Genomic DNA, 14,958 nt, shown 5'->3' with positions numbered 1-14,958 from the left:
CTAAAAAAGGAGTTGAGTCTTACAAAACTCAGGACAAATGGGACCTGATGCCTCTCTGCTTGGCACTCTGCATTCAAAAGATGGATTGAGGATGTAACGGCATATTTTCTCTATTCCGTCAATAAATATGACCACTGCCCTGGTGAGAGAGGAGCTATTTGGGACACACCTGCCGCAGGCTTTACTGCACGTCCGTAGAGAGGATGGCAGTGGGGCACTCGGATGGCAGTGGGGCATTTCGGATGGCAGCGGGCACTTCAGATGGCAGTGGGGCACCGGATGGCAGCGGGGCACTTCGGATAGCAGCGGGGCACCGGATGGCAGCGGGCACCGGATACCGGATGGCAGCGGGCACCGGATGGCAGCGGGCACCGGATGGCAGCGGGAGCACTTCGGATGGCAGCGGGGCACTTCGGATGGCAGTAAGGGCACTTCGGATTGCAAGTTTACAAACAAAAGGATGCTTCTTTGTTCAAGCATATAAAACTTAGACTTTCTAATATAAAAGATGGGAAAACGAAAATGTTCCTTATAGTTCCTCTAATTCTAATAACTTATTAGACAATAAATGAAGGCTATTGCAGTACATTCAAGAAATCATGAGAGTAAGTGCGAGCAAGTGCGGTCAAAAAACTATACCGCTCCCCCGTCTAACCAAGACTTCTCCTCGTAGGCCCGACTTCCCCTCAAATGACCTTTCCTCCACCTGTAGCCACCGCACCGGCCGCAATGGGGTATTCATCTCCAATATGTCTTCACACTAATAATATAACTAATAATGCTTTGGTTATTCTATACAAATACAAATTGGCTATTTTTCTCTAACAGGGGATAAGGCCTTAAGTAGTAGCATCCTGTCCAGGGGTGCATCCTGTCCAAGCTTCTTCATGTTACAGAAGATGGCCTCTTGCTGTTCTGGCTCAGACAAGGCTACTTACATATGTAAATCATAGTTTGTTTGAAGTAGTGTAGAGCGATACTAGTTTGGTAGAATGTATGTTTGGTAGAGTCTATGTTAAAGCTGTTTTAGACATATTTGTATAAAAGACAGAACATTCAGAGCTCCATCGTGTATGTGTGTATGTATGTATGTATATATATATATGTATGAAATATGAATGTATGTGATGAAATATTAGATACGTACCTTAATGATTTATGTGATTACCTAATTGAGATATAGTCCCTTGTTATTAGTGCACCTTAGTGTTTGGCTCCCCCTGTTGCCCATTCATCGTACTGTGGTAAGTGTGTTCGTGATTACATTTACATTTAAGTCATTTAGCAGACGCTCTTATCCAGAGCGACTTACAAATTGGTGCATTCACCTTATGACATCCAGTGGAGCAGCCACTTTACAATAGTGCATCTAAATCTTTTAAGGGGGGTGAGAAGGATTACTTTATCCTATCCTAGGTATTCCTTAAAGAGGTGGGGTTTCAGGTGTCTCCGGAAGGTGGTAATTGACTCCGCTGTCCTGGCGTCGTGAGGAGTTTGTTCCACCATTGGGGGCCAGAGCAGCGAACAGTTTTGACTGGGCTGAGGCGGGAACTGTACTTCCTCAGTGGTAGGGGGCGAGCAGGCCAGAGAGGTGGATGAACGCAGTGCCCTTGTTTGGGTGTAGGGCCTGATCAGAGCCTGGAGGTACTGAGGTGCCGTTCCCCTCACAGCTCCGTAGGCAAGCACCATGGTCTTGTAGCGGATGCGAGCCAACTGGAAGCCAGTGGAGAGAGCGGAGGAGCGGTGACGTGAGAGAACTTGGGAGGTTGAACACCAGACGGGCTGCGGCGTTCTGGATGAGTTGTAGGGGTTTAATGGCACAGGCAGGAGCCCAGCCAACAGCGAGTTGCAGTAATCCAGACGGGGGAGATGACAAGTGCCTGGATTAGGACCTGCGCCGCTTCCTGTGTGAGGCAGGGTCATACTCTGCGGATGTTGTAGAGCATGAACCTACAGGAACGGGCCACCGCCTGATGTTAGTTGAGAACGACAGGGTGTTGTCCAGGATCACGCCAAGGTTCTTAGCGCTCTGGGAGGAGGACACAGTGGAGTTGTCAACCGTGATGGCGAGATCATGGAACGGGCAGTCCTTCCCGGGAGGAAGAGCAGCTCCGTCTTGCCGAGGTTCAGCTTGAGGTGGTGATCCGTCATCCACACTGATATACTGCCAGACATGCAGATGCGATTAGCCACCTGGTCATCAGAAGGGGAAAGGAGAAGATTAATTGTGTGTCGTCTGCATAGCAGTGATAGGAGAGACCATGTGAGGTTATGACAGAGCCAAGTGACTTGGTGTATAGCGAGAATAGGAGAGGGCCTAGAACAGAGCCCTGGGGGACACCAGTGGTGAGCACGTGGTGAGGAGACGGATTCTCGCCACGCCACCTGGTAGGAGCGACCTGTCAGGTAGGACGCAATCCAGCGTGGGCGCGCCGGAGATGCCCAACTCGGAGAGGGTGGAGAGGAGGATCTGATGGTTCACAGTATCGAAGGCAGCCGATAGGTCTAGAAGGATGAGAGCAGAGGAGAGAGAGTTAGCTTTAGCAGTGCGGAGCGCCTCCGTGATACAGAGAAGAGCAGTCTCCAGTTGAATGACTAGTCTTGAAACCTGACTGATTTGGATCAAGAAGGTCATTCTGAGAGAGATAGCGGAGAGCTGGCCAAGGACGGCACGTTCAAGAGTTTGGAGAGAAAAGAAAGAAGGGATACTGGTCTGTAGTTGTTGACATCGGAGGGATCGAGTGTAGGTTTTTTCAGAAGGGGTGCAACTCTCGCTCTCTTGAAGACGGAAGGGACGTGAGCCAGCGGTCAGGGATGAGTTGATGAGCGAGGTGAGGTAAGGGAGAAGGTCTCCGGAAATGGTCTGGAGAAGAGAGGAGGGGATAGGGTCAAGCGGGCAGGTTGTTGGGCGGCCGGCCGTCACAAGACGCGAGATTTCATCTGGAGAGAGAGGGAGAAAGAGGTCTAAGCACAGGGTAGGGCAGTGTGAGCAGAACCAGCGGTGTCGTTTGACTTAGCAAACGAGGATCGGATGTCGTCGACCTTCTTTTCAAAATGGTTGACGAAGTCATCTGCAGAGAGGGAGGAGGGGGGAGGATTCAGGAGGGAGGAGAAGGGGCAAAGAGCTTCCTAGGGTTAGAGGCAGATGCTTGGAATTTAGAGTGGCAGAAAGTGGCTTTAGCAGCAGCGACAGAAGAGGAAAATGTAGAGAGAAGGGAGTGAAAGGATGCCAGGTCCGCAGGGAGGCGAGTTTTCCTCCATTTCCGCTCGGCTGCCCGGAGCCCTGTTCTGTGAGCTCGCAATGAGTCGTAGAGCCACGGAGCGGGAGGGGAGGACCGAGCCGTCCTGGAGGATAGGGGACATAGAGAGTCAAAGGATGCAGAAAGGGAGGAGAGGAGGGTTGAGGAGGCAGAATCAGGAGATAGGTTGGAGAAGGTTTGAGCAGAGGGAAGAGATGATAGGATGGAAGAGGAGAGAGTAGCGGGGGAGAGAGAGCGAAGGTTGGGACGGCGCGATACCATCAGAGTAGGGGCAGTGTGGGAAGTGTTGGATGAGAGCGAGAGGGAAAAGGATACAAGGTAGTGGTCGGAGACTTGGAGGAGTTGCAATGAGGTTAGTGGAAGAACAGCATCTAGTAAAGATGAGGTCGAGCGTATTGCCTGCCTTGTGAGTAGGGGGAAGGTGAGAGGGAGAGGTCAAAAGAGGAGAGGAGTGGAAAGAAGGAGGCAGAGAGGAATGAGTCAAAGGTAGACGTGGGGAGGTTAAAGTCGCCCAGAACTGTGAGAGGTGAGCCGTCCTCAGGAAAGGAGCTTATCAAGGCATCAAGCTCATTGATGAACTCTCCGAGGAACCTGGAGGGCGATAAATGATAAGGATGTTAAGCTTGAAAGGGCTGGTAACTGTGACAGCATGGAATTCAAAGGAGGCGATAGACAGATGGGTAAGGGGAGAAAGAGAGAATGACCACTTGGGAGAGATGAGGATCCCGGTGCCACCACCCCGCTGACCAGAAGCTCTCGGGTGTGCGAGAACACGTGGGCGGACGAAGAGAGAGCAGTAGGAGTAGCAGTGTTATCTGTGGTGATCCATGTTTCCGTCAGTGCCAAGAAGTCGAGGACTGGAGGGAGGCATAGGCTGAGATGAACTCTGCCTTGTTGGCCGCAGATCGGCAGTTCCAGAGGCTACCGGAGACCTGGAACTCCACGTGGGTCGTGCGGCTGGGATCACCAGATTAGGTGGCGCGGCCACGCGGTGTGGAGCGCGTTTGTATGGTCTGTGCAGAGACGAGAGAACAGGGATAGACAGACACATAGTTGACAGGCTACAGAAGAGGCTACGCTAATGCAAAGGAGATTGGAATGACAAGTGGACTACACGTCTCGAATGTTCAGAAAGTTGAGCTTACGTAGCGAGAATCTTATTGACTAAAATGATTAAAAATGATACAGTACTGCTGAAGTAGGCTAGCTGGCAGTGGCTGCGTTGTTGACTTTGTAGGCTAGCTGGCAGTGGCTGCGTGATGTGATAAAGGCAGGAAGGCAGGAAGTTGGGCCTTCAGGTGGGAGGGAGTCCTAGCTAGACGTGGGAGAGGTATAGTCTTTTGACCATACATACACACATGAGTGTGCAAAGCTGTCATCAAGGCAAAGGTTGGCTTTTTGAAGAATCTCAAATATAAAATATATTTTGATTTTGATTTGTTTAACACTTTTTTGTTACTACATGTACATGATTACGTGTTATTTCGTAGTGTTGATATCTTCCCATTCGTCAATGTAGAAAATAGTACAAATAAAGAGTAGGTGTACCCACATTTGACTGGTACTGTATATCTATATGTTTTTACAGGACAAATGTGAGGGTGCACATGCCCCATGACGCTTCTGATGGTACCTTCTGTTTTGTTGTCATGTGGACTAGAATGTGTGTAAAAAAGCATTGGGTATTATTACATCTCCTGTCCTCTTTACCCACCATGTGTAAATCTGGTGTAAATCTACAGAAGATATATATTACATCTCCTGTCCTCTTTACCCACCATGTGTAAATCTGGTGTAAATCTACAGAAGATATATATTACATCTCCTGTCCTCTTTACCCACCATGTGTAAATCTGGTGTAAATCTCACAGAAGATATATATTACATCTCCTGTCCTCTCTACCCACCATGTGTAAATCTACAGAAGATATATATTACATCTCCTGTCCTCTCTACCCACCATGTGTAAATCTGGTGTAAATCTACAGAAGATATATATTACATCTCCTGTCCTCTCTACCCACCATGTGTAAATCTACAGAAGATATATATTACATCTCCTGTCCTCTCTACCCACCATGTAAATCTGGTGTAAATCTACAGAATATATATATTACATCTCCTGTCCTCTTTACCCACCATGTGTAAATCTATAAATCTACAGAAGATATATATTACATCTCCTGTCCTCTCTACCCACCATGTGTAAATCTGGGTAAATCTACAGAAGATATATATTACATCTCCTGTCCTCTCTACCCACCATGTGTAAATCTGGTGTAAATCTACAGAAGATATATATTACATCTCCTGTCCTCTACCCACCATGTGTAAATCTGGTAAATATACAGAAGATATATATTACATCTCCTGTCCTCTCTACCCACCATGTGTAAATCTGGTGTAAATCTACAGAAGATATATATTACATCTCCTGTCCTCTCTACCCACCATGTGTAAATCTGGTGTAAATCTACAGAAGATATATATTACATCTCCTGTCCTCTCTACCCACCATGTGTAAACTGTGTAAATCTACAGAAGATATATATTACATCTCCTGTCCTCTTTACCCACCATGTGTAAATCTGGTGTAAATCTACAGAAGATATATATTACATCTCCTGTCCTCTCTACACACCATGTGTAAATCTGGTGTAAATCTACAGAAGATATATATTACATCTCCTGTCCTCTCTACCCACCATGTGTAAATCTGGTGTAAATCTACAGAAGATATATATTACATCTCCTGTCCTCTCTACCCACCATGTAAATCTGTGTAAATCTACAGATATATATTACATCTCCTGTCCTCTCTACCCACCATGTGTAAAATCTGGTGTAAATCTACAGAAGATATATATTACATCTCCTGTCCTCTCTACCCACCATGTGTAAAATCTGGTGTAAATCTACAGAAGATATATATTACATCTCCTGTCCTCTCTACCCACCATGTAAAATCTGGTGTAAATCTACAGAAGATATATATTACATCTCCTGTCCTCTTTACCCACCATGTGTAAATCTGGTGTAAATCTACAGAAGATATATATTACATCTCCTGTCCTCTTTACCCACCATGTGTAAATCTGGTGTAAATCTACAGAAGATATATATTACATCTCCTGTCCTCTCTACACACCATGTGTAAATCTGGTGTAAATCTACAGAAGATATATATTACATCTCCTGTCCTCTCTACCCACCATGTGTAAATCTGGTGTAAATCAGAAGATATATATTACATCTCCTGTCCTCTCTACCCACCATGTAAAATCTGGTGTAAATCTACAGAAGATATATATTACATCTCCTGTCCTCTCTACCCACCATGTGTAAATCTGGTGTAAATCTACAGAAGATATATATTACATCTCCTGTCCTCTCTACCCACCATGTGTAAATCTGGTGTAAATCTACAGAAGATATATATTACATCTCCTGTCCTCTCTACCCACCGTGTGTAAATCTGGTGTAAATCTACAGAAATATATATTACATCTCCTGTCCTCTCTACCCACCATGTGTAAATCTGGTGTAAATCTACAGAAGATATATTACATCTCCTGTCCTCTCTACCCACCGTGTGTAAATCTGGTGTAAATCTACAGAAGATATATATTACATCTCCTGTCCTCTCTACCCACCGTGTGTAAATCTGGTGTAAATCTACAGAAGATATATATTACATCTCCTGTCCTCTCTACCCACCATGTGTAAATCTGGTGTAAATCTACAGAAGATATATATTACATCTCCTGTCCTCTCTACCCACCATGTGTAAATCTGGTGTAAATCTACAGAAGATATATATTACATATCCTGTCCTCTCTACCCACCGTGTGTAAATCTGGTGTAAATCTACAGAAGATATATATTACATCTCCTGTCCTCTCTACCCACCATGTGTAAATCTGGTGTAAATCTACAGAATATATATATTACATATCCTGTCCTCTCTACCCACCATGTGTAAATCTGGATGTAAATCTCATTAGAAGATATATATTAGTTCTCCTGTTCTCTCTACCCACAGCATGTAGTCTGGTGTAACTAACGTCTCAAATAGAAACCAAATGTAATTGACATCACTGTCAGGGTTAGTAGTTTCCTGTGTCTGACCCACCATGTGTAACCACAACTGGAGTAGAATCTCAGAAGATATTGCTATTACAATCTCTGTCCTCTCTAACCACCATGATGTAAATATGGTTAAATCTACAGAAGATATAGCATCTCCTGTAGTCCATGAGTGGTAAATAGGTTACAGAAGATATATTACATGTTGTCCTAATACCATCATGTGTAAATCTGGTGTAAATATACAGGTTAAGATATATACATCTCCTGTCCTCCTACAGAGTTAAGTAAATCTGTCAAAATCTGGCAGGTTAAGATATATATTACATCTCCTGTCCTCCTACCCACCATGTGTAAATCTGAGTGTAAATCTACAGAAGATATATATTCCATCCACCTGTCATAACTCTACTACAAGTGAATCTACAGAAGACAGGTTAATACCATAACATCTCCTGTCCCTCCACAGGTTACCATTGTCATAAATCTGGTGTCTATCCAGGTTAATTGAGAACATCTACTGGCAGGTGAATGTCAATCATACTGTCATCCATGGTTAACTGTAAACATCTAACTGTCTATCCACATTAACTGAAGAACATCTCTTGTATCCACTTAATTGTCCTAACATCTACCCTATCCACAGTTAATTGTCATAACATCTACTGTATATCCACAGGTTAAGATCATATTCATCTCCTGTCAGCCATCTACTGTATATCCCACCGTTAACTGTCAAACATCTAGTCCATCCACAGAAGATATATTAACATCTCCTGTCCTCTATCCCACCGTGTTAACTGTCATAACATCTACTGAAGATATCCATTTAATCTCCTGTCCTTAATTGTCCTCTACTGTCTACCGTGTGTTAATTGTCATAACATCTACTGTCTATCCACAGGTTAACTGTCATAACATCTACTGTCTATCTACCCAATTGTCATAACATCTACTGTCTATCCACAGGTTAGATTGTCATTACATCTACTGTCCTCTCTACAGGTTACCGTGTCATAACATCTACTGTCTATCCACAGGTTAATATCATTACATCTCTGTCTATCTACCTTAATGTCATAACATCTACTGTCTATCCACAGGTTAGATATATATTACATCTCCTGTCCTATCCACCATGTGTAACATCTGGTGTAAATCACACAGAAGATAATTGTCATATCCTGTCCTGGGGTCTATCCACAGGTTAACTGTCAGAAGATCTACTTCTATCCACAGGTTAAATAACATCTACTGTTAGTTCTCAGGTTGTTCACTGATTGGTTTAAATTGTCATCACAGGTAGCACTGTAGCACACTAACGTCTATCCAATAGGAAACTAAAAGCTTGTCATAACTGATCCACTGTCTATCCACAGGTTAAACCTGTCATAACATCTACTGTCTGATCCTCAGGTTAATTGTGGCAGTAATGCATCAACTGTCAATCCACAACAATTGTCAGAGAATCTACTGTTCCATCCAAGGTTAATTGTCATGGAGTTTGACTGTCTATCTTATCCACATCGTCTTAATGATGTAACTGTCATAACCTCCAGCTGTTAACATTAATCCAGGAGATCTGACTGATCCACAGGTTACTTTGAATATAGTCAGCTCTTGACACCAACATCATGAGTGGTATTGGAGGAGAGAAAGGGGAACTATGTTGTTACTGAGGAAGCTAACTCATCTGTTGACTGTCAGAGACCAGAGGCCATCTGGTGGCAGAACTGTCATATCATCTACTGTCTATCCACAGGTTAACTGTCATAACATCAACTGTCCATCCACAGGTTAACTGTCATAACATCTACTGGGTTCCACAGGTTAATTGTCATAAATATACTGTCTATCCACAGGTTAATTGTCATAACATCTACTGTATATCCACAGGTTAATTGTCATAACATCTACTGTCCATCCACAGGTTAACTGTCATAACATCAACTGTCCATCCACAGGTTAACTTGTCATAACATCTACTATCTATCCACAGGTTAACTGTCATAACATCTACTGTCTATCCACAGGTTAATTGTCATAACATCTACTGTCTATCCACAGGTTAATTGTCATAACATCTACTGTCTATCCACAGGTTAATTGTCATAACATCTACTGTCTATCCACAGGTTAATTGTCATAACATCTACTGTCTATCCACAGGTTAATTGTCATAACATCTACTGTCTATCCACAGGTTAATTGTCATAACATCTACTGTCTATCCACAGGTTAATTGTCATGAACATCTACTGTCTATCCACAGGTTAACTGTCATAACATCTACTGTCTATCCACAGGTTAATTGTCATAACATCTACTGTCTATCCAAGGTTAATTGTCATAACATCTACTTGGTATCCACACAGGTTAACTGTCATATCATCTACTGTTATCCACAGGTTAACTGTCATAACATCTACTGTCTATCCTCAGGTTAACTGTCATAACATCTACTGTCCATCCACAGGTTGGGTACTGTCAAAACATCTACTGTCTATCCACAGGTTAATTGTCCTAACATCCACTGTCTATCCATGGTTAACTGTCATAACATCTACTGTCTATCCTTGGTTAACTGTCATAACATCTACTGTCTATCCACAGGTTAATTGTCATAACATCTACTGTCTATCCACAGTCTGTTAATTGTCATAACATCTACTGTCTATCCACAGGTTAACTGTCATAACATCTACTGTCTATCCACAGGTTAACTGTCATAACCTCCACTGTCTATCCATGGTTAACTGTCATAACATCTACTGTCTATCCACAGGTTACTTTGACACTATAACTGCTATTTTGACACTACTATAATACAGAATATCTCTAAGAGATGGAAATCCTATGTGTTACTGAGAAATGTATGGAACTCATCCAGTGATGTCATTACCAGTCACACAACCTGACAGATTGACCATGACAACTGACCACACGGTGCAGTGGTAGACTTGGGGTCGAGGGGAGCGTTATGAAAGACAGAAAGGGGAACGTTAACCCTCTCAGAAGCGTCACTTTAGTTGAAAATGGGCCTGTGGTGAACCGAGGTAGAGCTTGTACATCATGTTGGGTACGTGTGCAGACATGAAGATCTGCATGACTTTCTTCACGATTAGCTTGTTGCTATCAGTGTTGGGTACATGATTTGTGAAAGTCTATGTTGTATTGTTGGGTCAGATTCTGACCAGGTATAAGTTGATCTTGTTGCAGACCTGTTATGAGAAACACGTCCTATCATGCTGAACAATTATGAAAAACCTATCGTTGTATCCAGTCTGGGTCTGCTTATCAGATAAGCTAAACCTCATTGTAATCTCTGTTGATACTGTTCATTAAATGGTGTGGCATTGTTGCATGACTGTATCAATTTTTCAATAGTTGTTATGATCAAAGCTATGTTGTATCATGTTGGGTATTGTTATGATGAAAGCTATGTTGTATCATGTTGGGTATTGTTATGATGAAAGCTATGTTGTATCATGTGTTTGTATTGTTATGATGAAAGCTATGTTGTATCATGTTGGGTACTGTTATGATGAAAGCTATGTTGTATCATGTTGGGTACTGTTATGATGAAAGCTATGTTGTATCATGTTGGGTACTGTTATGATGAAAGCTATGTTGTATCATGTTGGGTACTGTTATGATGAAAGCTATGTTGTATCATGTTGGGTACTGTTATGATGAAAGCTATGTTGTATCATGTTGGGTATTGTTATGATGAAAGCTATGTTGTATCATGTTGGGTACTGTTATGATGAAAGCTATGTTGTATCATGTTGGGTACTGTTATGATGAAAGCTATGTTGTATCATGTTGGGTATTGTTATGATGAAAGCTATGTTGTATCATGTTGGGTACTGTTATGATGAAAGCTATGTTGTATCATGTTGGGTACTGTTATGATGAAAGCTATGTTGTATCATGTTTTGTATTGTTATGATGAAAGCTATGTTGTATCATGTTGCAACTGTTATGATGAAAGCTATGTTGTATCATGTTGGGTACTGTTATGATGAAAGCTATGTTGTATCATGTGTTTGTATTGTTATGATGAAAGCTATGTTGTATCATGTTGGGTACTGTTATGATGAAAGCTATGTTGTATCATGTTGGGTACTGTTATGATGAAAGCTATGTTGTATCATGTTGGGTACTGTTATGATGAAAGCTATGTTGTATCATGTTGGGTACTGTTATGATGAAAGCTATGTTGTATCATGTTGGGTACTGTTATGATGAAAGCTATGTTGTATCATGTTGGGTACTGTTATGATGAAAGCTATGTTGTATCATGTTGGGTACTGTTATGATGAAAGCTATGTTGTATCATGTGTTTGTATTGTTATGATGAAAGCTGTTGTATCATGTTGGGTACTGTTATGATGAAAGCTATGTTGTATCATGTTTTTGTATTGTTATGATGAAAGCTATGTTGTATCATGTTGGGTATTGTATGATGAAAGCTATGTTGTATCATGTTGGGTACTGTTATGATGAAAGCTATGTTGTATCATGTTGGGTATTGTTATGATGAAAGCTTGGTGTTGTATCATGTTGGGTACTGTTATGATGAAAGCTATGTTGTATCATGTTGGGTATTGTTATGATGAAAGCTATGTTGTATCATGTTGGGTATTGTTAATGAAAGCTATGTTGTATCATGTTGGGTACTGTTATGATGAAAGCTATGTTGTATCATGTTGGGTATTGTTATGATGAAAGCTATGTTGTATCATGTTGGGTATTGTTATGATGAAAGCTATGTTGTATCATGTGTTTGTATTGTTATGATGAAAGCTATGTTGTATCATGTTGGGTACTGTTATGATGAAAGCTATGTTGTATCATGTGTTTGTATTGTTATGATGAAAGCTATGTTGTATCATGTTGGGTACTGTTATGATGAAAGCTATGTTGTATCATGTTGGGTACTGTTATGATGAAAGCTATGTTGTATCATGTTGGGTATTGTTATGATGAAAGCTATGTTGTATCATGTGTTTGTATTGTTATGATGAAAGCTATGTTGTATGTTGGGTACTGTTATGATGAAAGCTATGTTGTATGTTGGGTATTGTTATGATGAAAGCTATGTTGTATGTTGGGTATTGTTATGATGAAAGCTATGTTGTATCATGTGTTTGTATTGTTATGATGAAAGCTATGTTGTATCATGTTGGGTATTGTTATGATGAAAGCTATGTTGTATCATGTTGGGTATTGTTATGATGAAAGCTATGTTGTATCATGTTGGGTACTGTTATGATGAAAGCTATGTTGTATCATGTTGGGTATTGTTATGATGAAAGCTATGTTGTATCATGTGTTTGTATTGTTATGATGAAAGCTATGTTGTATCATGTGTTTGTATTGTTATGATGAAAGCTATGTTGTATCATGTGTTTGTATTGTTATGATGAAAGCTATGTTGTATCATGTTGGGTACTGTTATGATGAAAGCTATGTTGTATCATGTGTTTGTATTGTTATGATGAAAGCTATGTTGTATCATGTGTTTGTATTGTTATGATGAAAGCTATGTTGTATCATGTTGGGTATTGTTATGATGAAAGCTATGTTGTATCATGTTGGGTATTGTTATGATGAAAGCTATGTTGTATCATGTGTTTGTATTGTTATGATGATTGGTATTTGTCTCCTGTACATGGTGTTTTACTACAGTGCTGTTGAAGTCATGGGGGACAGACAACATCCTAACCTTTTCTGTGCTGTGTGTCTTCTATGCTTTGACTCTGAGTGTGGATACAAGACGGTAAGATACAACACTATTTTGAGTGCATTTGAATATGAGTGAGAGAGCGATTCAATTATCAAAATAACAGGCACAAGTTTAGTATGGACAAAGTTTGAAGACATTATGACTGATGGCCAGCCTTACATCTTGTCTCTCATCATCATTTTATTAGCATTTTCTTGTGTCATACCTGTTTGTCTATTTTTCTCTTCCTTTCACTAAAGGTCAGTTTCCCTCTGCATGGTCTAAAATCCAACATCCCTTTAAACATGGCTCCAGACTCTGTTGATGACTCCTACAAGGGCTGTGAGGATAAGATGCGCGGGAAGGTGCATGACTATTACCTGCCAAAAGAGAGAGGAGAGAACAAAGATTTCAACCAGGCTTGGACCGCTGCTGAGGACCATTACACAAAAAAAGGAAAACTGTCTAAAAACTATTCCCTGGCAATCCAGGTGTATGTGACTGAATACTCCCAAATGTTCAAGTCATTCAACGAGGCCACTTTACTCAAAAGAAGAGCTACAGCACAACATTCCAGTACCACTCCCTGCACTTCCTTCTGACCAATGCTTACGAATCCTGAACAAGAAAATAAGCGTTTCCAAACCTTCCGAGGAACCAACGTGTCTTTCCACGGAGTCCGAAATACTGAAATGCGATTCGGACAGTTCACCTCGAGCCTTTAGACAAGAAAATCGCTGGAACGCTTTGGAAATCGCTCCTGTTTTGAGATCACCACCTACTTTGGTGCCCCGCTGGGGGAGTACGCATCTCAGATGGCTCATGAGAAGGAGGTGCTGATTCCCTACGAGGTGTTCAGAATTACAGAGGTGCTGAAGAGAAAAGCCAAGAAAGACCTCTGGGTGACGTCTACAAATTGCAGAGTACTAAGAAAGGAAAAAGTGACCTGAAATGCCAGATGGTTGGACCACTCCAAGGAGAGTAAAATCAAAACAGCAACACAGCTGTGCTGCTTTCAGTCAAATATGAAATGCAGTTTTTAGTGCAACACCTGGCTTCCCCATCCACCATCGCTCCTCCCACAAATACAGGAAAGATTTCAAATAGTATTTGAACCCAGGTCTGGTCATATATTGCATTTACTGTAACTATATTTACTGTAGCATTAACTGTAACTATATTTACATTAACTATATGTACTGTAGCATTTACTGTAACTATATTTACTGTAGCATTAACTGTTACTATATTTACTGTAGAAACTTTACTATTTACTGTAGAATAAACTATATGTACTGTAGCATTAACAGTTACTATATTTACTGTAACTATATTTACTGTAGCATTTACTGTAACTATGTGTACTGTAGCATTAACTGTTACTGTGCCTACATGGAAAAATGTATTATCTAATGTGGTGTAATTTAGAGTTAATTATGTTTTTATCATACATTTTCAGCATTTGCCCTGTAGCATCAATAAAGCATCATTGAGCTGATTAAAGCAGTTCAATGGTTTTCAAAGACCACCTTCGACAAATGATTACATTGTGCATTCTCCACAACTACCAGAAGGGGTCAGCATTTCATGCATAAACAGACCCACTATTTTTAGCTACATCTCTCAGTGGTCACCTCACCTGGTCCTGAGAGCTAATGTAAACCGTAGAGAAAATGCATCCTATGAGATTTTAGGATTTAAATAGCGAATGCCTAAAATTGTTCAAATAGTGTGAAGGGGATCATGGTCATGAGTGAGTTAGAGAGAAGATACCCCAGTTAAACATCGCCTAGGGACATTAGAGTTACAATTAGTTGTTCATACATTACTTTTTGTAATTGGGCATAGGTGAGTGTCTAGCAGCAATGTAAGTTAAAACAT

General features: G+C 41.4%; 1 pseudogene; it reads left to right on the top strand.

Moving 5' to 3' along the window:
- Positions 1-242: 242 nt before the first annotated feature.
- On the top strand, positions 243-14,325 carry LOC135567522 (erythroblast NAD(P)(+)--arginine ADP-ribosyltransferase-like; annotated as a pseudogene).
- The last annotated feature ends 633 nt before the right edge of the window (positions 14,326-14,958 follow it).

The sequence above is a fragment of the Oncorhynchus nerka genome, unplaced genomic scaffold (genome assembly GCF_034236695.1).
Source record: "Oncorhynchus nerka isolate Pitt River unplaced genomic scaffold, Oner_Uvic_2.0 unplaced_scaffold_1956, whole genome shotgun sequence".
Taxonomy (NCBI): domain Eukaryota; kingdom Metazoa; phylum Chordata; class Actinopteri; order Salmoniformes; family Salmonidae; genus Oncorhynchus; species Oncorhynchus nerka.
This window is presented reverse-complemented; position numbering and strand designations above follow the sequence as displayed.